Here is a 24,054-nt window from a genome sequence, read left to right as displayed (position 1 = left end):
TTATAACAATATTTACAAGGTAAGAAGGAGGTAAAATTGGAGGAATATTGTAACTTTTAAAAATAATAAGTGAAATATTGTAGTTTTGAAAATAATTAGAAAAATATGGTAGTTTTTTAGATTTGACTGGCACAATTTTTTTTAATTGATATATGTTGAGTGTTGAAAACTCAACCTTAACTTGTCGAGTGTTTAGAACTCAACCCCCTTTTCCTCCTTTTTTTTTGTTTTTTAATACTATTCATTTACCTTCCCTAAACAAGGTACTCTATGCAAATTTACCGTTCTATTTCTTAATAAAAAGAAAAATTTTACCCTCATATTTCTTAATAATATTTAAAATTTATATCTTTAACTCTTAACTCTAAGAGACATTAGAGAAAAGAACAAATTCTCAATCTTTTTCTTCCATATTACAACTATTATTCATAACTCAAAAATAATAAAAATGTAAACTAAAATGTTCATATCAATACAACAATTTAATGTTTCTCATTTATTTAAAAATAATAATAAAAAAAATCAATGTACTCCACAAGGCGGACGACATCAATTTCAAGTTGATTCTCGTCGTCGACTTTGAACTCTAGGTTGCTTTGGTTCTTCTTGATGTTGCTTTGGTTCTCTTGATGTTGCTCTGGTGGCTCTTGTACCTCTACAGACACTTCATAATATAAATATTCATTATATTCTCTATGGTTGTGCTCATGTTCATGTATTGACTATTTGTATAGAAATTGGGTAAAGTGTCTATGACAACTTTGTAAGGCTCCCAAATAATCTTAAAACATAAAATATTATATTAAAAATATTAAAGGAAAATACATTAAAAATATGAACAAATATAGAAAATAATATGGGCAAGTACATTGTACACATTATTTTTTATATTACAGCAAGACAGTAGGATAGCTCTAGTTTGAATCTTGAATTTATGAACTGATGATATCAAAGACCTAGAAAATAATTAAAACATAATGTAGAAACTGGGTCTCAAGGAGAAGCAGATAGTCTAAAAAGGCCAAATAGAGATAGAAGAATCTAAATACACATAGATAATGTGGGGAAAAAACCCCAAAAACCACGATCCTTGATCTCTTGGTAAGAATCAAATTAAAAATACTACAGCTTCTTAAAAACATGTCAAGAAAAAGGTTGAATTTCAGAATGGTACCAAAGCAAAAGGAAATAATAAGGATACACTAGAGCACCTAAAATATGAAAAGAATTTGAAAATCTAGTTAGTAATGCTCTATAATAATTCATGTGCACACAAGTTCAACAAATGCATTCACATTGAAATCATACACTACTACAAAACTAAGTTTTAATATTAGTTTAAAACTGATATTATGTACGCTTGTGTATGTGATAACCACCTTATCATATATTAAACTATATGTTATATCAAATATATCATATAACCTATAGTTTAATATTGTATAAGTATAATATAACCTATAGTTTTCATTTTCTCATTAATGCATGGAATTTAATATAAATCACATTTATATTAAAATTAATTATATGAATCCAATTCACGTAATTAATATTTGAACCACATTCAAATATTTATTTTCTCTCAAATAAACTTTATATTATAATGTATAAAATAAATTATATTAATTATATAATTAAATTAAATTAATTATATCACATATAATTGATCTCTCATTTAAATTGAACAATTCAAATTAATCTAAAATTCATTTTCATTAAATCCTTGAGCTACAGAGGGGACCTCATAGGCCTATAAAGTGAAGCTCTAGTGGTACTTGAATAATTAATTAAACTCCTTTAATTAAAGTATTCAACATCCATTAACTGTCGGACACTCTACTAAAGACTGACAACTGCACTTTTCACACTACAGATATATTTCTGTGTCCATGGATAAAACCAATCAATAGTGCGATGACCCGCTACAAATTGCTCGTAAGTACAGTTAGGTCAAAATTACCGTTTTGCCCCTATAGTTACACCTAACTTCTTAAGTACCATTGATCCCTCTAATTAACAATAAGTCATAGTCCAACTATGACCAAACCACTTTCGGGCCAAGAGAGAGCAACATTGTTCAAGACCCAGAATTAGTTCTTATCTACTTACCCTAACATTGGAGAATGAGTTTATTCCATTTTGTGTACTCCCCAATCAGACAAAGTAGGCTTATTGAGTCGGCAATTTGACCATTTTCACTCATACAAATCAAAGGACCGCCTTCATAGGCAATAGTTCACAAATCACCCAAGATTGAGGTCATGTCACCTATGGTCATTCTAGTGAAATGTAAGTCTCAATTATGAACGACGTTATATAAGGAGACTAGTCATTTCGTGGTCCGGTCTTATACAAATTCTTTTGTGTAGAATACCACATCTCACGTGTCTCCACATGAATGATCAGGATTAGATCAACCTTATCCATCTACTACAGACCATTTAGGTTACCACTTCAACATGATCCACCTGTATGTCTCTACATACATGTTTAAGCAACAGATGATAACCTTGGAGATTAGTTTATTGGTTTCTGAGTTCAATGCTACTAAATGTCAAATAAAATATCTCATATTTTATTAAATAAATAAAATATTTGTACAATACAATTACAAACTACAGGACCCTACGAGATTTAGGACATCTACCTCAACAATATGAACATCCATTAGAATGTTGAAATCATCATTAGTTGGAGAAGAAGAAGACACAACACATAGAAAATTATTAAATCCACTATTGGAAACCCCTTCTAAAAGCATATCAGTGGCATGAACAACTAATGGATATCTTGTACTTTGTTCTTTAACTAAATTAAAAAACCAAGCAACATCGGTATCGCCATGAATGTCAATCATAGTTTGAATGCCATTGATACCAAAATCCAATAAGATTGATAATTGTATTGAAGAAATAGATGCATCCAATTGAATTTCCTTTAATATCAAACTCATAAATTCTCAAAACAGATAATCTCATCGACCAATACGCCTTTAGTCCTGAAATTTAAGTAATTATGTTTATCATCCCACTATCCACTATAAAACACCACTACTACAAGCTTAATCATATTTTCATATCACTACAAGAAACACAAATTAAACTTATAACATTGATAAACTAGTATAATAAATATAAAACAATATCTATCAGTGATAGATTAATATCATTAATAGACTATGACATGTATCTATTAGTAGTAGACCCATATTAGTAGACTAGTGTCAGTGATAGGAAGTTCATGATTGATTGGAAAAAAAAAAAACCTAAATATAAACCAAAACAAAAATTAACTCATGAAGCTTGTAAAAATAGTCAAATCGACTAATAACATCAAAATATTTCAATTAAACATCAATGAAACCTAAAACAGTACAAATTTTAAAAACCCAGGTGAAACCAAATCCAAATACCGAGGAAGAATTGTGACCTAGACTTGGGAGAAAGACTTGCACAAACAAAAGATGAAATGAATTTATATTAGAAAACTGAGATGATGAGAAAATACCAAATTGTGACTAGAAATAGCAAATCGTAAAAAATATATCAAATTGCAAGCAGAAAACTTATTAGTGGTTCTTCTCAGAATTGCGCGGGAAAGAATGAAGAAGACGTACCTAAAATTGGTGCATGAGCTTAAAGGAAAGGAAAAGAGAATCAGGTGGGAGAACAATAAAGATTACCTCAAAATCAAGTATGAAGAAAACGACAGAGACGGAAAAATAAAACAAATGCGGACTACCTCAAAATCTAGAATCAAGAATACGCCAGGGAGGGAAAAAAAAAGGAAACGCGGGCATGAAGAAGACGAACGGGAGGAGGTTATTTTAGGAATAAAATAAAATTTTCAACCAGATCTCCCAAATATTCTATATATGGGATTAGTTTTAAAAAATGATATATATTATTTATTTATAATTAAAAAAAAACACCTACTACAAATATCCTATTTGATTTAGATTTCAATAGAAATCTTTTCAAATCAGTGAAATCTTATTAGATTTAAATTCATTATATCTTTTTATCCAAACTTCATTCCGATTTGGACATATATCAAAATTTTATCCCAAATCTAAATGGTAGGTTTTTACCATCCAAATACGTTTGAAATTTATTTTAAATTAAAATTTGACGACATTCCACATCTAATTGCAAATTCAAACTCTCCAACTTTGAAGTTTTATCATCAAAACAAATTGAATTGTTATAAGACCTCAAATTCATAGTCCAAATTTTATTGCAAAATTCAAATTATCCAAATTTAGACTTTTATCTAATTTGATAAAATCGTGGATAAAATCCCAAATTAATTTCAAACTAAAGTTTTGCCATATTCAAGAATTTAAGCTTCGGTACGATTTGAATTCTACTCCAAATTTAGGCAAGTATCTTGGAGAGGAGTTCAATTTCACTCCAAATTCAACTTATATAGCACAAATTTTCTACTAAAATTGAAATTGAAGTTTATGTTAAGAAAGGGAATCAAAACTTTGACTTAAATTCATGTTTTGATAAGTTGACGTAATTATAAAAAGTATATATACTAGTGTGTAGGATATAAAATTCAAGTCAAGTCTAAGTACCAAATTCATGGTTTGATTAAATGGACACATCAAATATAGTCAAAATTAAGAGCAAGTAACTTGTATTTTGATTCCAACTTTATCTTTTTCAAGATTCATTCACCCATGCATGTGCATGAATCTTGAAAAGGAGGCATTTGTTGAATGAGAAATTTTGGACCAATCACAAATTGTCACTTGAATTTGGGGCTAATTAAAAATTAACATGTGTACCAAGTTGAAATTGAAGTCATAAATTGGTAATCTGATGTCTTATGTTTTTGTCTTGACCATTAGATCAAATTAATTATCTTGGTCTAATTAAACATTAAAGTTTGGGCTAAAGTTAAATTAGACCCAAGAATATGCTTAATTGGACCTAAATGTCAAAAGACCCAAATCTAATTAATTGGGCCCAAGGGCCAGGTCCATGGACAAACCAAGTCGAAGCCCACAAAAGCAATTGAGAGCTCTATAAATAGAGAAATTCTCTTCATTTGTGGGAGTAAAAGATTTTACACTCTAGAGGGCTTATAGAGAATTCTCCCAATAATCAGAAGACTTTCTAACTCGCTGACCACACTTGAAGACTGAGTCCTTTAAAGATACAAACATTATCATACGTTCCACTTCTTCAAAACAAGCATATGCATTCAACTGAGAAAGAATAAGAGGATTAAACTGGGTTTTATGCCCTAAACTCATTGATACTAAATGTATATAATTGATTGTCATCAATAAAGAGTTATCGATGTTATTTCAATAAGAGTTATTGATTGTGTTGTATTAGCTTTATCTTAATAACCCTAAATCCAATAAACTAACTTCTTAGGTTGTGTTATGAGTCTTGAATAGTATGTGGAAACATACAGGGATCAATATTCAAGATACAGCTTGAAGGGTCTACAGTATAGGGATAAGGCGGGGTACCTTATCATGGTGACACTATGGATACGCCCCACTTTATATTTAATAGAAACACAATGATCCAATCATTCGTGTAGGTGACATGCGAGTGAAGGTATCCTATGCAATGAGTTTGCATAAGACTGGATCGCGAAATAGTAACCACTAAATGTAACTCCGTTGACTAATTAAGTTTCTATTTCAAAAGGATGACTTAGGCAACTTAGTCTTAATCCTGAGTACATTATGACCTTTTGTTCACGAGGGATTGTCCTTTGATTTGTATGGGTGAGAGTTGCCAATTCGCCCACTCAATAAGCCTTCCATTTTGGAGACAAGATCGAGTGGGAGCTAGGAATATAATAACATAAGATGGATTTCCACTCCTTTCTAATTTTAGGGTAAGTAAATGAGTGTTTCCCTTAAGTGGTATCCTCGAAACTTGAACAAAGGGTCCTACTCTCTCACTAGCCCGAGAGGGGATTCTGTTTAATGGTTGGACAATAAATAGGTTGTTCATTAGAGGAGTGTTGGTACTTAAGGATGTAAAGGTGATCCAGAGGTAAAACAATAATTTGACCCAGTTAATGTTGTGAATACTCGTGAAGGACTAACTTGTTGTTATTGGTCTATATCTGTGGCACAAAAATATATTTGCAGTGAGAAGAGTGTAGTTGTGGGTATTTAGTGGAATGTACCCACAGTTAACGAATATTGATTAATGTGGTCAATGAGTTTAGCCAATTAATCTCATATCATTGAAGATTCTGATCTTGGTACATTAGGTACATTTCTTAGCTCTTAAAGGGTATTGAGGTAATTATGTCATAATTGAATTCGAAATGTTCAAATTCACTTAGGGAAATAGTATAAGGTATGGTGATACATTATAATATAAAGTTTATTTTTTTAATTAAACTTTATAATATAATCTAATTTTGGATATGATTCAAAATCAATTTATACAAGAATTAAATATTTGAAGAAGTTCAAATATTAATTTAATATGAATTGTTTTATATTAAAACTATAAGTTAAAATTTAATGCGTATTAGATGCACATTAAAACTATAGGTTGTGACAGAAGTACAATTGAATATTATTTAAATATAGATTAAATTAAATATGTGATATTTAATTTGGTAATTAATTAATTTAATTTAATTTAATTAATTGAATTAAAACTATAGGTTATATGAGAGATATTCATTTAAACATGATTTAAATGAAATTATTAATTAAATTAATTAATTACTATTTATTTGATTTATTTTGTTAAATTCAATAATAATATAATTAAAAATAACTCCCATACGTGGGAGTTATCAGAAACGTGGAGCACTGACCACATTTACCACTCTCTCTCCAATAACCTCTCACGCCTAGTATACTTGTAGAGGTGGAAAAAAAAGAGATATATATTTTAAAAAAAATAAAGGTTTATTTGAGAAATAACGGCTCTAGAATTCTCTCAAAAACATCACATTGTTCTTGTGATTTTGAATTCCAAATATTTGAGATTGGTTCCCACAAACCAATAGCCTCATTTTTTCAAAAAATAGGAAGGTTCCCATAATAGTTTCTTTAAACGTACAGTGGAAGACAACAGGATTACAAAGCATTATAATTCATCAATTTTGGCTTTAAATTAAGCATGCTCATGAGATATTAAAAGGGTTTCATACATACCTTTGAAGATCTACTTCAAACTCAAAATTCAACTGCAATTCTCCCTTCTTCTGGTCGTGAACCACCACTAGAGCTTCCTTAGTATCCTTTAGGAGCCTTAGATTGAGTTGTGGAACTCAAAATAAGGTGGAATTTAGGGAATTAAGGAGAAAGGTCACTGGTTCTTACTGTTGAAGACTCTTCTTCAGTCTTCAACCTCCAGACTTCTTCAACAAAAAATAAAGTGTTTGCACGATTTTCCCACTCCAATTCTGAATGTTTTTATCCAGTCAGAGCATGCAATCTTATTGCATTAATATTGGCCGGCTCCACCTTGAGAATATTATGTGGAAATATAGTGAGAAATGAATAAGGTGCTTGAATATTAAAAGTGGAAAAATCCCACATTTGGGATTTTTCCATTTTTCAATTTCTTTTTCTTTTCTTTTTTTAATTTACAACTAATTTTCAAAATAAAACTGTTTTTCAATTTTAATTCTAAATTAAAACTAAAATTTTATTAATTTTACTAAAATTAATTCAATAATTAATTTTTCTAATAAAAATTAATCATTAATAATTAATTAAACAATTGAATTAATTCTATTAATTTAATATCAAATATTAAATTAATTTAACACCAATTCCACCACCATAAATCATTATTCATGAAATTAATATTTAAGTCACATTTAAATATTAATTGATTCTCCAATTTCATTTAATTCGATAATTAAACATGTAATAATATCGCATATAATTACAAATTCCTTTAATTTGAATTTGAACGTTTCAAATTAACTCATCACATTATTCTAAGGCTTATTTCATTTGTGAGCTAGTTGGGGGACCTAATGGACCTACAAATCATAGACTCCAATGATCCGAGATTAATTGGCTAAACTCTTTATACTGAATTAACCCTCATTCGTTAACTACCGGGTTTCACTAAAGCCCAATAGTTACACTCCCCTTACTGTACATATATTGTGTCCACTTGATATAACCATGATTACTAAGTTAACCCTTCATAGGTTGTTCGTAATAACGCCTGAGTCAAATGACTATTTTACCCCCAAGATTACCTCTTATTCCTTAAGTCCCATCGATCCTCTAATGAATAATTGGTTTGTGATCCGATCATTAAACTGACTCCCTCTTGAGCCATCGAAAGGGTGGGACCCCTTGTTCAAGACCCGGAATCAGCACTTAAGGGAAAATCTTTCTACTATCCTTGAAAGCGAGTAGGAGTAAATTCCTTCTTATACCCTATGTCCCCAGCTATTACCTCCAAGGAAAAGAACAAGAAGTGAAGAAAGTACAGAAGAGACAGAATCTTGGGCTAATCAGGGCCCGAGGTGAAGATTGGAAGTTCCAGGCAAAATTACAAAAAACATTTAGCTGAAATTTTAAAGTAAGAAAGTTAACTCAATCTAAACAAGTTTGTAGAAGAACGTTTCTTAAAAAGAGCTCTGAATTTTGAGTTATGAATTTTTAAAGTTATAATAGGGAATCAGTGCATAAGCAGACAGTGCTTGGGATGAACAAACAACCAGTTTACCGTGGGAGTTATAGCGAGATATAGGGATGAGGAACTCGCTTATAGAGGAAATCTCGCTGATCTCGCCCTAAAGAATCTCGCCGATCTTGCTCTAGAAGGGAATCTCGCAAGGAATTGGGCTGAGTATCGCTAGTAAGGTGAGTATCGCTAGGATGAAAGTTTGCCAGAAAAAGCTTAATCTCACTGGTATCGCTCTAGAGGATCTCGCTGATCTCGCTCATGGGGATCTTGCCAGTAAAGCTGTCTTTGTTGATGAAAGTTCCTTTAATAAGTGAATTAGTTGAGGTATTTTACTAAGAATTCTAAGTAGTTTAACCGGGAATTATGTCATTTCAGGCCAAGAAGAGCTAGGAGAGGCGTATAAACCATTAAGAGCTTAACGAGCGGTGAGTGACTAAGTGAACTAATGTCTCAAGTACTTATGCATATAAAATCAAGTTACAGTGACATTAGTGATGAATTTATACTTTCTCAAGCAACAAATAGATGGAAAATAACTTAACGCATATTCCCCGGCTTGTATATGTGTAACACAGGCCAAGGTATGTCATGTAGTCATTACAACAGTTAAGTTCTAATGTTAAAATATGCTTCCTAGAGGAAGACTATGAGAGAATGAGTTCTTGTGTAGATGGTAGGCAACAGAACTTAACTTGATGATACAAAACACCCCGGTACCGAAGGACATTTGAGAAGGTATCTTAGTAGCTCGATACTGAAGGACAAGTTTGAGAAGGTATCTGAGCAGAAGTACCTAAGGTATGACGGTACTTAGTATGGCCACGTGCACATAGGTAGTTCTGAATGAGAGGCCGAAGTATGGGTCTCTTGGTCGGTAATAAACATTGGGAGCTCGAGCATTTGGGCTCATTCTCAACTAAGGAATAATGATGTTTGATGATATCTAAGAATGGTTAAAAGCTACATTTAGAGACAATTGCTTGAAACACTTATTAATATATTTACACGTTTACAGTAATGTAATGCATAATATTATACGATTTTATAGTCACTCATTGGGCTTTAAGCTCACAGAATTTTTGTGTTTTCCCTTCTCAGGTAGCGGTCAGATTCCTTCGGGATGATCCCTGCTGCTCTTGCACCATAAGACTCGGCTTTATTAAGAAGACTTAGGTTGATGACCTATTTATGTACACATGTTTTGAGAGGGACTAGGGCTTTGTTAGAGATGTTTGGGCCCACCTGTGAATGTTTCTCCCCTTAAATGTCATATCATGGCTGTATGTATGTGTTTATATAATATTTTGTAGAATCTTAAGGAGGCATACCATATGCATACATTATTATTGTTTATCAGGTTGGCATTTAGATTAGAGGGCTAAGGTGGTAGGTGCTGGCAGCAGGGCTAGTAACTACAGCGGTGATATCTTCTTTTAGATTAAAAGAGTAATCTGGGAGGGGGTATGACAAGTTGGTATCAAAGCATAAGGTTTTGGGAATGAGAGGGGAAGTTCATGCACAAGTCTAAGTCCCTAAGTGCGAGTCCCTAACATGTGTACATTGTATTAGGGGAAATGCTGAGGTAACGTGGCAGACCGAGTAAGCAAACAGGTGGCAGGAATACTGACCCTACCAATAAGGGCCCAGAGGTTAGAGAGAACCTACCGGGTGGGAAAAAGAAGATGAATGATCCAGTGGGTCAGGAAACGATGTATGAGGGAGAGTCTAGTACTCCCCAGGCAAGGGCAGATTCTTAGCTAGAATATGTAATTTTTGAGAGGATAGTGCAGAGATTAGCAGCCAGTGTGGGCTCCGTACGAGCCGACCCAGAGAAAAAATATGGTATTGAGAGGTTTAAAGCCCTAGGGGCTATGACATTTGAAGGTACAACAGACCCAACTGAAGCTGAGTTATGGCTAGATGTAGTTGAAAAATGTTTCAATGTTATGAGTTGTCCAGAGGACAGGAAAGTAGGGCTAGCCACCTTCCTATTACAGAAAGGAGCAGAGAAATGGTGGAAAGTGATATCCGCCAGACGAGCCAGTACAGATGCGATGTTATGGCCTGAGTTCAGGAAGGCCTTTGAAGACAAGTACTACCCCAGCTCGTTCCGAGAAGCGAAAAGGGATGAGTTTCTCAAACTAACGCAGGGAATTATGTCGGTGGCAGAGTACGAGTAGAAATTTACAGAGTTATCACAATACGCCCTACCGATTATTGTTGAGGAAAGAGATCGATGTAGGAAGTTTGAACAGGGTTTAAGGAAAGAAATTAGAACTTCGGTGACGTCTAGGTTAATTGGCTAGATTTTAACCAATTAGTAGAAATAGCAACACGAGTCGAGCGAAGTTTGGCAGATGATGAGCAGTTGCCAAGAGGTAATGAGGCAGTAGTAGGGCCTAGAGACAGGGGATCCCAACCTCCAGTTGCAACTCAGACTAGTGGAAGCCAATTCAGGGGAACCAGTTGGCAGGGATCCAAGAAAAGAAAAACGAGACCCTCGGCCAGTGCAGTTAGCCGATTAGAGATGCCACGAGCTAGTGAGTCGGTAGCCAGCATAGACAAGAGACCGACATGCCCTAGTTGTGGCAAGAGGCATTTTGGGGCATGCTATAGTGGCAGAGGGGTATGTTTTCAATGTAGACAAACAGGGCATTTCAAGAGGTACTGTCCCCAGGTGAACAGGGACGTCCCGACAGCACAATAGCCAACCTCCCAGACAGTTAACCAACCAAAGAGTGCTGGAAATCGAGAAGAAGAATCAAGTGGTGCCAAGCAGAAGAAAGCCGTAGGTCGACCCCAAGCAGCAGGGGCGAGTGTACGCCGTGACACATCAAGAGGTAGTGGAGTCTCTAGATGTTTTGATCGGTAATGTTATATTATGTGAACAGTCTTCTTATGTTTTATTTATCTCTATCCCTTTGGGAGATGTGATAATGGTAGATAGATGTTATAATCATTGTGAGGTTTGTATCAATGGCCAGAACTTCTATGCTGATTTACTTCCCTTAGAACTGTTGGAGTTTGATGCTATCCTAGGAATGGATTTTGTAAGCCTCAGTAGACTGTTACAAGAAGGAGGTAGTACTTAGAAAATTAAATGGCTAGGATGCAATGCTAACAGGAATCAAAAGATTAGCCACGGGGAATCTGGTATNACCTCCAGTTGCAACTCAGACTAGTGGAAGCCAATTCAGGGGAACCAGTTGGCAGGGATCCAAGAAAAGAAAAACGAGACCCTTGGCCAGTGCAGCTAGTCGATCAGAGATGCCACGAGCTGGTGAGTTAGTAGCCAGCACAGACAAGAGACCGACGTACCCTAGTTGTGATAAGAGGCATTTTGGGGCATGCTATAGTGGCAGAGGGGTATGTTTTCAATGTGGACAAACAGGGCATTTCAAGAGGGACTGTCCCCAAGTGAATAGGGACGTCCCGACAGCACAACAACCAACCTCCCAGATAGTTAACCAACCAAAGAGTGCTGGAAATCGAGGCAAAGGGTCAAGTGGTGCCAAGCAGAAGAATGTCGTAGGTTGACCCCAGCAACAGGGGCGAGTGTACGCCGTAACACATCAGGAGGCAGTGGAGTCTCCCGATGTTGTGACCGGTAATGTTATATTTTATGGACAGTCTGATTATGTTCGATTTGTTCCTGGTGCCACACATTCATTTATATCTAGTATGTATGCATCTAGTATAGATAGGTTGGTTGAACCTATGCTTGAAGAGTTATTTATCTCTATCCCTTTGGGAGATGTGATAATGGTAGATAGATGTTATAATCATTGTGAGGTACTGATCAATGGTCAGAATTTCTATGCTGATTTACTTCCTTTAGAACTGTTGGAGTTTGATGCTACCCTAGGAATGGATTTTCTAAGTAAGTATCGTGCTTCAGTAGACTGTTACAAGAAAGAGGTAGTACTTAGAAAATCAAATTGTCAGGATGCAATGCTGACAGGAATCAAAAGATTAGCCACGAGGAATCTAATATCAACAGTGAAAGCTCGGTAACTGTTGAGCAAGGGATGTGAAGCCTATCTGGCTCATGTAGTGGTTGCTCAAGGGAAAAAGCTGAATCCAGAAGATGTCCCAATGGTAAATGAGTTTTGGGATATATTCTCTAAAGAATATCGGGATTACCACCCGACAGAGAGGTAGAGTTTACTATTGACTTAGTTCCCAGAATAACTCCTATATCGCAGGCACTGTATAGAATGGCGACGACTGAGTTGAAAGAATTAAAGGTTCAACTGCAAGAGTTAATTGACAAGGGATACATTCAACCTAGTGTATCGCCTTGGGAGCTTCGGTATTGTTTGTGAGGAAAAAAGACGGCACACTTAGATTGTGTATCGACTATAGGCAGCTGAATAAGGTAATGATTAAGAACAAATATCTGTTACCACGCATTGATGATTTGTTTGATCAGCTAAGAGGAGCCACGATGTTTTCAAAGATAGACCTGAGATCGGGTTATCATCAACTGAAAGTGAGGGAAGCTGACATTCCTAAAACCACATTTAGAACAAGATATGACATTATGAATTTTTAGTAATGCCATTTAGATTAACAAATGCCCCTACGGTATTCATGGATCTTATGAATAGGATATTTCATCCCTACTTGGACCAGTTCGTGATAGTATTCATTGATGATATACTGGTGTATTCTGGTAGTAGGGAGGATCATATAACCCAACTGAGGATAGTATTGAAGACGCTGTGAGATAGGCAGTTATATGCTAAATTCAGTAAATATGATTTTTGGTTAGATCAGGTGGTATTTCTTGGGCATGTTGTTTCAGCAGATGGCATTAGTGTAGATGCCCAGAAGACGGAAGCAATAGTTAGTTGGGAATGACCCATGACTGTTTCAGAGATACACAGTTTCCTGGGTTTGGCAGGTTATTATCGGAGATTTGTGGAGGGTTTCTCTAAGATAGCTCTTCGGTTGACAAACCTGACCAAGAAAGACATGAGGTTTGAATGGTCGTCGGAGTGTGAGCATAGTTTTCATGAGTTGAAACAGAGATTAGTATTAGCACCAGTGCTTACCTTGCCTATTCCAGGTAAGGAATTTGAGATTTATTGTGACGCATCTCGACAAGGATTGGGATGTGTGTTGATGTAGGATGGAAAGGTGGTTGCATATGCCTCTCGTCAACCTAAGAAACACGAGAGCATCTATCCTACACATGATCTGGAGTTGGCAATAGTTGTTTTGGCTCTGAAGTTGTAGAGACATTACCTGTTTGGAAAGTGCAGCAGAATATTTACAGATCACAAAAGCTTAAAATATATCTTTGATAAAAAAAAGAATTGAATATAAGACAACGAAGATGGATTGAATTGATTAAAGATTATGACTGTTCCATCGAGTACCACCCTGGTAAGGTTAATGTTGTAGCAGATGCATTAAGTAGGAAATCCTCGGGAGCCAAGGCCATTATCGGGTCAATAAGAGGAATGTTATTGCAGGAGTTCAAGAATTCCAGAACCGCCTTATTAGTGGATCGTCAGGAGGAATGATAGCTACTTTTCAGATAAGACCGACCTTAGTAGAAAACCTTAAGCAGGAACAGTTGGAAGACCCTGATCTTTAGAAGATTGCTGATGATGTAAGTAAGGGCATCAAGGTTGACTTTCAACTGGGAATAGACAGTGTACTAGAAAAGGAAGGGAGAATGTGTGTGCCTAACAAGCTACAGCTTAAACAAGCCATTCTAGAGGAAGCACATAGTTCCGCTTATGCCATGCATCCAGGTAGCACCAAGATGTATAGAACTTTGAAAAAGTCGTACTAGTGGCCTGGGATGAAGAGAGACATAGCAAAATATGTGGACCGATGTATAGTCTGTCAACAAGTAAAACCTGAGAGACAAAGACAAGTAGGATTACTCAATCCACTTTCAGTACCTGAGTAGAAGTAGGAGCATGTGACAATGGACTTTCTATTTGGATTGCCTAAGACACCCTCAGGATATGATGAGATTTGGGTAATAGTCGATAGACTAACCAAGACGGCCAAGTTTATACTAGTAAAAGTTACTTTTACACTAGATCGTCTAGCTAAGATTTATGTGGATAGGATAATTAGTCAGTATAGAGCTCCAGTGTCGATAGTGTCAGACCGGGACTCGAGGTTCACTTCAAAATTTTGGCCTAGTTTACAAAAGGCTATGGGCACTAAATTGCATTTCAGTACGACTTTTCATCCACAAACAGATGGACAGTCAGAAAGAACTATACAGACACTGGAAGATATGTTAAGAGCTTGTGTATTACAATTCAAAGAAAGTTGGGATACACACTTATCGTTGATTGAATTTGCATACAACAATAGCTACCATTCTAGTATTAGAATGGCTCCCTATGAAGCATTGTACGGCCGACTTTGCAGGACTCTAGTATGTTGGAACGAAGTCAGAGAACGACAATTATTGGGTCCAGAATTGGTTCAACAAACAACAGAGAATGTGAAACTTATCAGGGATAATCTTAAGGCAGCTCGCAATAGACAGAAGAGCTACGCCGATAAACGAAGAAGAGAACTAGAATTTGAAGTCAGAGAATGGGTATTTCTTCGGCTATCCCCATGGAAAGGAATTCTTCGGTTTAGGAGAAAAGGGAAGTTAAGTCCACGATACATCGGACCATATGAAATTATGGAACAGTTTGGTCCAGCAACTTATAGGTTGCAGTTATCGATAGAGCTAGCTCGTATTCACGACGTATTTCATGTGTCGATGCTAAGGAAATATATGTCTGATCCTATGCACATACTAGCAACATAACTGATACATCTCAAAGAAGATTTATCTTACGAGGAAGAGGACATCGAGATTTTGGACAGGAAATACCAGGTACTCAGAAATAAGACGATTCCTTTGGTGAAGGTGCTATGACGTAATCATGGAATCGAGGAAGCTACCTGGGAACCTGAAGAGAAAATGAGGAAGAGATATCCTCAACACTTCAAAAGACATAACAGGTAAATTTTGGGGACGAAATTTCTTTTAAGGAGGGGATGATTGTAAACCCCGAACTCTAGGTTTCCTAGATAAACATGTTTAGCCAAAGGAATATTATATTATATATTTACTAAGTAGCAATTCATGTTTTTTTATAGGAGTTATGATGGAAGGGAAGGAAAAACATATTAAATGAGAGGTGACGTGGCAGTTAACCCTTGAACTCTGGAGGCGGTGAGAAGTTTTTGGAAGAAGAACTTTAAAAGCATGGTTTCGGCAATTTACATGAGCAAATTTAGTGAAATCGGTGCCATTTGAAAACTGAGAGAATCTAGTTTTCGAGGTTGTCTTGCCGGAGGAAGATTGCACAAGGAGAAGAACAAGAGGTGAAGAAAGTATAGAGGAGGCAGAATCTTGGGTTAATCAGGGCCCGAGGTGAAGAATGGAAATTCCAGGCCAAATTACAAGGAATTTTTAGCTGAAATTTTAAGGTAAGACACTCAATTCTAAACAAGTTTGTAAAAGGAAGTTTCTTGAAAAGAGCTATGGATTTTGAGTTATGAATTTTTAAAATTATAACAGGGAATCGGTGCATAAGTAGACAGCTGCTTGGGATGAACAAATAACCAGTTCACTATGGGAGTTATAGCGAGATATGGGGATGAAGATCTCGTTTATAGAGGAAATCTCGCTGATCTCGCTCTAAAAGGGAATCTCACTAGGAATTAGGTTGAGTATCACTGGTAAGGTGAGTATCGCTAGGATGAAAGTTTGCCAGAAAAAGCTTGATCTCGTTGGTATCGCTCTAGAGGATCTCATTGGTATCGCTCTAGATAATCTCGCTGACCTCTCTCATGGGGATCTTGCTAGTAAAGTTGTCTTTGTTGATGAAATTTCCTTTAATAAATGAATTAATTGACGTATTTTACTAATAATTCTAAGTAGTTTAACCAGGAATTATGTCCATTCAGGCCAAGAAGAGCTAGGAGAGGCGTATAAACCATTAAGAGTTTGACAAGCGGTGAGTGACTAAGTGAATTAATGTCTCCAGTACTTATGCATATAAAATCAAGTAAGTTACACTGACATTAGTGATGAATTTATACTTTCTCAAGCAACAAATAGATGGAGAATAACTTAACGCATGTTCCTCGACTTGTATATGTGTAGCACAGGCCAAGGTATGTCATGTAGTCATTACAATAGTTAAGTTCTAATATTAAAATATACTTCCTAGAGGAAGGCTATGAGAGAATGAGTTCTTGTGTAGATGGTAGGCAACAGAACTTAACTTGATGATACAAAATACCTCGGTACCGAAGGACATTTGAGAAGGTATCTTAGTAGCTCAATACTGAAGGACAGGTTTGAGAAGGTATCTGAGCGAAAGTACCTAAGGTATGACAATACTTAGTATGGCCACGTGCACATAGGCAGATCTGAATGAGAGACCGAAGTATGGGCTTCTTGGTCAGTAATAAACGTTGGGAGCTCGAGCATTTAGGCTCATTCTCAACTAGGGAATAATGATGTTTGATGATATCTAAGAACGGTTAAAAGTTACATTTTGAGACAATTGCTTGAAACACTTATTAATATATTTACATGTTTACAGTAATGTAATACATAATGTTATACGATTTTATAGTCACTCATTGAGCTTTAAGCTCACGGAATTTCTATATTTTCCCTTCTCAAGTAGCGGTCAGATTCCTCCGGATTGATCCTGCTGCTGCTTGCCACCTAAAGACTCGGCTTATTAAGAAGACTTAGGTTGATGACCTATTTATGTACACATGTTTTGAGAGGGACTAGGACCTTGTTAGAGATGTTTAGGCCCATCTGTGAATGTTTCTCCCATTAGATGTCATATCATGGCTATATGCATGTGTTTAAATAATATTTTGTAGAATCTTAAGGAGGCATACCATATGCATACATTATTATTGTTTATCAGGTTGGCATTTAGATTAGAGGGCTAAGGTGGTAAGTGCTAGCAGCAGGGCTAGTAACTACCACGGTCATATCCTCATTTAGATTAAAAGGGTAATCTGGGAGGGGGTGTGACAATTCATATAATCAATAACAACTTTATTGAATCTACACTTCAATAACAACTTTATTAATTTAGAGAATAAGTTTATTGTGTTAAAAAACCACAAGTTTTAGGACATAAAACCCAATATCCCAAACGAAGATGTTTATTTATTTAATTTTTTTTTTGTTACTACACAATACAAAAGGGTTCGTCATTTTCATTCCAAGGAGAATTGGTGGTTTCATCTGAGTCGTCAACGAGAGTAAGTGATGAAATTCTCTTCTCTGTAAGATTAAATCACCAGAAGAGAATTTTTAACCTGAATTATACAACAAGTTGAGAATTATACAGCAGGTTGAGAATTTTAGTTCTCTATTCATATTTTGTATGTTTTGCCAGTGTACTGGTATTTTGAATTCTAAAATTAATTACGAGTTGATTCTTGGTTCTTCTGTTGCGTTAGGGCTTCTATCCCTACAAGTTGGATGTGTTAGTAAAGTGAAGCCACGTAAGTAGGAGTTCGAAGTAGAAGATGGAGAAAGGAAAAGAAAAATTGGCTAAGTATAGGAGAAGGTGACCGACTTAGAGGTGAGGAAACCTTATGAGTTTACACCTAGAAGTATGAGTTGGTGCATGCATGGGAGGTGGCCAACTCTAAGGTGCTTTAGGAGCTGACACTTAGACACAATTTGAAGGAGGAGTTGTTAAACAAAGAGGTGATGTGAGGAATCTATAAATACCATAAAAGGGATTCATTTAACCTCATAATTTTTTAAGCTCTCAAAAAAATTCAAGAGGGAGGTACAGAGGAAGAACCAAGGTTGTTGAGGTGAAAAAAGGTCGACCGTCGTCGACATGCTATGTGCCCAACTGGAGTCTGAGATGCGTTCAAAAAATTGAGTATGAGCTAAGAAAAACCCACTATGCGTCTAACTGAAGGAGGATGCACCTAATTGGACAAACTATGCACCCAACAGTTTGGAAAAGCTCATCTCTATGTCCACTGCTGTCTTAGGTTAACAAAAGCCTAGTTTTGCATCCGTTGGAGTTGGTAAGCAAAATTTAGGACCAAGAAGGTATTCTAAGGTTACTTTTTTAGCCTTAATTTTGGATTTTAAGCCAAACTTGGATAAATTCAGGACGAGTAGGAGCTTGGGGAAAACCGGGGATCCAAGAAGAAACTAGGAAGCTGGGAAGGCTTGGAGAAAGAGAAATCCTTGTCGGTTGACTGTGAGTGACCCTTCCTAAAAGAAAATTCTATTTTAACTATGTTTAAAGTATTTGGTGAGTTAAAATTATATTTATAAGTTATTTCAAAGTTTGTATTGATAAATGTGATTTTATCATCGTGCGTTGAGTTATGGATTTAATTATAAACTCTTGTTTTGATTATTCATGCATTGTTCTAGAAAGTTATGGTTTGAGAAAGAGGTTTTCAAATCATTAGATCTAGTACCCAAGACAAGATGCTTGAGCTTTGCATCACGTACGACAGTTACTATGCATTGAATTGGTTCCACCTCAGTGACTGAGTGTGTTAAGTTGGTCCTACCTCAGTGCCTAGGTGTGTTGAGTTGGTCCACCCCAAGGATGTTCGGGTACAGGTTTAATGATTGTTTTATCATGCATTATTATCCGTTTAGTTAAGTTCATACGATGCTTTATTGAAAAGGTGTAAACATGCCTTAAAATATATTTCTCTATTTCATGCATTCAAAAAGAGTTTCTTAATCAAGGTTAAAACATGCTTTGTTATAAGTTTTCAAACATGATTTGAAACAAAAAGGTTATTTCATAACATGTCATTCACAGGGCTTTTCAGTTCATGTTTTCCAAATGTTTTGTCCCCCCTCCTCCCCTAGGTAGTGAAGGAGTTCTGGTTGCCATGCGAAGTCGAGATCTGCCACACGATAGGATTAATTCCTTGTCCTAGGTTTCTAAGAATTTTGGGAGTTCAGTTGTATGTACTTAAGCTGGAAGTTTGTAATCATAATTTGTATAAATTTTAAATTTGTTTGTAATAAGATAAGAGTTTAAGTTAATTCATCACTAAGGGTTATATTGAGGTTGAGCAAAACAGGTCAAGGTGGACGATAAGAATCACAAAAGGGTAATGTTTGTTGTCTTCATGCCTTCATCTAGGTGAAAAAGGTAAATATGAGAGGAGGTATGACAAAGCTACACAACATTTTCAGTTGGGTTGTTGTATCTTGGAGGGACGTCAAAGAAATATTTACTACCCTGGCTAATGATTTGGATTTGATATTTGATTTACATTTATTGAAGTTTTGAATTGATCATGATGTATTTACTAAATGTATGCGATTATGAATGAGTTTTATTTATTTATTTACTTTGTCTTTAATAGTGTTCGAATTTGTTTTTACTATGGCTTTAATCTAAAAGTTGGGTATAAATAATAAAAATTGAAGTGTTTGACAACTATTCAAAATAACTTTTGAAATGTATTTTAAATAATTTTGATAAAAAACGTTTAAATAAAAATGAGTTTTTAAAAAAACACGTTTTTCTTAAATCTGTATATGTCAGTCATATCTCCCTATACTTATACTATCTTTTCACAAACTTCAAAATCACCGACTCACCGACTCGCAAGATCCATCAAAGAAATAAAACTTAACACTAACAGATATAAACATTAACAACTAAACACTAAAAAATGCTTAATGGCATACTTCTCTGTACACATCATCAAAGTTCAAAATCCCCCCATCATCCAGTTTTCCTCCTCTTTTTCTCAAAGCATCCCTCCCTGGGCCTCGATGACCTAATTCAGACAAACAAAAATCAAAGAAAAATCAACCAAATGCTTCATTGGGGCGCATTTCATCAAACATACTGTAAGCTACCAAAAAGCTTCATCACAGAACCAACCATGGTGAAGAGAATGTAACTCCCATTAGGAAGATAATCATAAACCAGAAGCTTTTCCTCTTTAGCATAGTAAAAAGCTTCCAATCTCACAATATTGGGATGCTTCAGCTTCCCAATCACATCCATATACAGCTCAAAATTATAGTGTCAATAATAAAAGTTTGTTCTTTTTAGTCAGAAAGTGCTTACACCACCTGATATTGAGCTGCACAAGACTTAAAGTTGTTCATGTAGAAATTTAATGTAACCCATTATTGCCTGGTGAAGTATTGATGTTGTATCTATCAACATCCAAAACAAATCATATCAAATTCTCAAAAAATTGAAGAATCAAAACTAATCTCAAACTCAACACAAAAATTATCATTCACTCTCCCACCAAAATTATCAAACTCATGAAATATCTTCTTTTACAGGGTATCGGATCCTCACTCCAATGATTCATGAAACCAAACAAGAATTGATCTTGAATAAACAAAAAATCCAGAAAAAAATGGAAAGAAATGTAACGATGGATGAATATGTTAATTATTTTAGTGTGTGACATCTTAAAATCCGCGACTATGGTATTTACAAATACATTCTAGATGACAAGTTTAGTGGTTAGGTAGGGAAATTATTATCTTTCTTTTGTTTTTAGAGATGTTGGAGTTCCATTTTCATGTAGTTTGGATGAACCACATACTTCTCTCATGAGTCTTCTACACATTTTCATTCTCTTCGTGATCTTTAGAACAATTCTTCATGACTTTGTTTAACTTTTACTTAAACCAACAGTTCCATCCATTATTCGAACTTAGAGCAGAGAAAGAACTCAAAATATCTAAAACAAAAAACAAAACTCTCTCCTTAATGGCTTTCTTCAGTTCCCCAAATCCCCATTTCTTCAAGATCATTCTCCACCAAACTCTCACCCAAAGAAAGCTTGTAAGTAACAAACGAACAAATCACATTCTCTAATTTCTTCATTTCTTTCTTTAATTAACCTCTTTTCTTTGTAGGAGCTTCCAATCAAGTTCGTCAAGAACAATGGCAATTCTCTGTTATACAACAAGGCAACTTTCCGCCTTCCCGGCGGCGCAAACTGGAAGGTCCAACTCATGAAATTGGACGCAAAATTCTATTTCCTGAAAGGCTGGCCGGAATTCGTGCAGTTTTATTCTGTCCAACCTGGCCATTTACTTGTGTTCCAGTTGAAAACAATTTGCTGCTTCAATGTCCTCATTTTCGATACAACCGCTACCGAAATCAATTATCCAATCCGCCGGCCACTGGTTCTAATTCCGAAGAGCGAAAACGAAGACGAAGAGGAATCTGTTCAAATACTGAATGAGGCGGTTTTGAAGAAGAGAAGAAGAGAGAAAGACAAAGAAATAGTGGCGTATTGTTCGTTACGAGAGATGAAGAAGATGATGAGGAAGAATGTGAAGATGAAAACGAAGCATCGAGGATTCACTAGCGATGAAGATGAAGATGAAGAAGATCCGGAAACCAATTACTCATGGAAACAGAATAGTTACGGAGAATCAGGTTTTCCCACTTAACTTCTGTAGAATTTAATTTGAAATTCAGGAATCAGTACTAAAATTCGATGAATATAATACTCACTTACCGATTTTAGCGTATGAAGAGGGAGACAAGGGCCGAGTGAATCCGGAATCGATGAGACCGATGAATCCACGGAAGACGCCGCAAGCTTTGACGGAGAATCAAATGGCAGTTCTGAGGAGAGCGAGATCGTTCAAATGCAGGAGGAGCAATCCTTCATTCATGGTGACGATGAGGCCATCCTACATTCAAACAGGGAATTATCTGGTAAGAACGAAAAAAAATACAAAAATCTCGAATGATGTTCAATTCAAAGAGTGATTTCAGAATACTTTGATGAATCATCTGATGCAGAGCTTGCCGAGGGGATTTGGAGAGAGATACATAAAGGAATCGGTAGATGTGAAGCTGGAGGTGGGAGACGGGAGGAGTTGGAGAGTGTGGTGCGGTGTCCGGTGGGCGTTCACACGGCGGCGAACGGAGTTGAAAGGCGGTTGGAAGAGATTCGCTGAAGATAATGAGTTGAAGGAAGGGGATATTTGTGTGTTTGAATTGATGATAAAAAACGCCGCCGTTTTGTTCAAAGTCACCATTTTCCGTCTTCCCGATACTGAAGAATAAATAAAACTATATTTTACTTTCGTTCTCCTTGTGGTTGGACACAATAATGTTAATGTTATTAATTATTGTTGGGTTTTCTTTTTTTTTTTTTTTTTTTGCACCCGTGTCTTCTAGATTTCAAATTTTACAAATATTGCAAATGATATTTTATTTATTTGTTTTTCCTAAATTGCCCCCAATAACTAACTAATTTAGTATTCTTCGTTTTCTTCTCCCACTTTTTTATACTTTCTGTTCCCTTCCTCCTCGCAAGAATTCTTCACTGATTGCATTCGACTTTCGATTTCAGTGGCAAACTTCTCTTCTCTTCACCAGCAGAAAAAAAGTAGCCGAGCCATAGATTGGCCTGATCTAATTAATTAAGACCATAGATTCCTTATTGAATATGGACTTAATGGATAGAAGTACATTTAATTAGAGTTTAATGGTAACCTAATTGAACTAGTATATAAAGAGATCTTAGGCTATGGTCCAGTATTTCTTGAATCCCATCGAGAGATCGCAATAAGGGCATTTTTGGTTGAGGAAGACATAGTTATCTATGATGTTTTTGGTTGAGGAAGACCATAGTTATCTATCATCATCTTGAAGCTATCATTGTATGTAATTATTCTTGACAATTTGTGATGAATGATCCCAGAGTTTATCTATTCAATATAGATATTAAGAATTTATGCTATCAAGTGGTATCAGAGCATGAATTTCATGTTAAATTGTTGTATATCTTCGTAATGATATTGTGATTCAATTTTGATTTCTTTATAGTTGATTAAAGAATTAAAAAAAAATAGGGAAGCCAAAACCCTCACTTCATGCCGGTAATAGGTAAGAAAGCAATTCGTTCATAGAGTCGAAGGTCTTCGACATTACAATTTTTGTTGGCCATAGGATTTTGATTATTTTCTTGCCGTTTTTCCCAATGGAATCCGTCTTGTCGGCGTGAGGGAATTGGGTCGCCGACGTGAAGGAATTGGCCGTACCCATTCGAGGATGCAAGCGACACACTGTTGGCTTGAATTCATAATGTTTTAGTTTTGGTTTTTTTTTTCCTTAACAGATGACTCTCATGGGTTAAAATCAAGTTTTTTTTTAATTGATAATCTTCTTTTTAAATCTCAATTTTAATTGAGAATTTTGGTCTGTATTTAAGCTTAAAATTGATCAATTACTTGTAAATTTAGGTTATAAATTTGATTACCCATATTGTGAATTTAAGTTAAATTTGATTAATCATATTATGAATTTGAGTTAAATTTGATTAATCATGTCGTGGATTCAAAAGTAATTGATCGTGTTGTAGACTAAATTTAAATTTGATTGAT

The 24,054-nt window shown here is 35.4% G+C and overlaps 1 long non-coding RNA gene and 1 pseudogene across 5 annotated transcripts; one reads left to right on the top strand and one right to left on the bottom strand.

Annotated features, from left to right (window-relative positions):
- Positions 1-540: 540 nt before the first annotated feature.
- LOC120087840 lies at positions 541-22,585 on the bottom strand. Of its 5 annotated transcripts, XR_005484706.1 has the most exons (5): positions 22,444-22,585; positions 22,176-22,353; positions 20,365-20,456; positions 7,157-7,468; positions 541-664 (listed from the first exon to the last, which is right to left on the bottom strand). It is a non-coding gene; the product is annotated as an uncharacterized LOC120087840 (long non-coding RNA). The 5 variants fall into 5 exon arrangements; XR_005484705.1 differs by lacking the exons at positions 541-664; positions 7,157-7,468 and adding an exon at positions 20,564-20,844 and having other exon boundaries at positions 20,213-20,456; XR_005484708.1 differs by lacking the exons at positions 541-664; positions 7,157-7,468 and adding an exon at positions 20,753-20,844 and having other exon boundaries at positions 20,213-20,456.
- LOC120087839 lies at positions 20,851-22,774 on the top strand (annotated as a pseudogene).
- The last annotated feature ends 1,280 nt before the right edge of the window (positions 22,775-24,054 follow it).

The sequence above is a fragment of the Benincasa hispida genome, chromosome 10 (genome assembly GCF_009727055.1).
Source record: "Benincasa hispida cultivar B227 chromosome 10, ASM972705v1, whole genome shotgun sequence".
In the NCBI taxonomy this organism is placed as follows: domain Eukaryota; kingdom Viridiplantae; phylum Streptophyta; class Magnoliopsida; order Cucurbitales; family Cucurbitaceae; genus Benincasa; species Benincasa hispida.
Note: the sequence above shows the minus strand (reverse complement) of the source record. Positions and strands in the feature narration are given on the sequence as shown.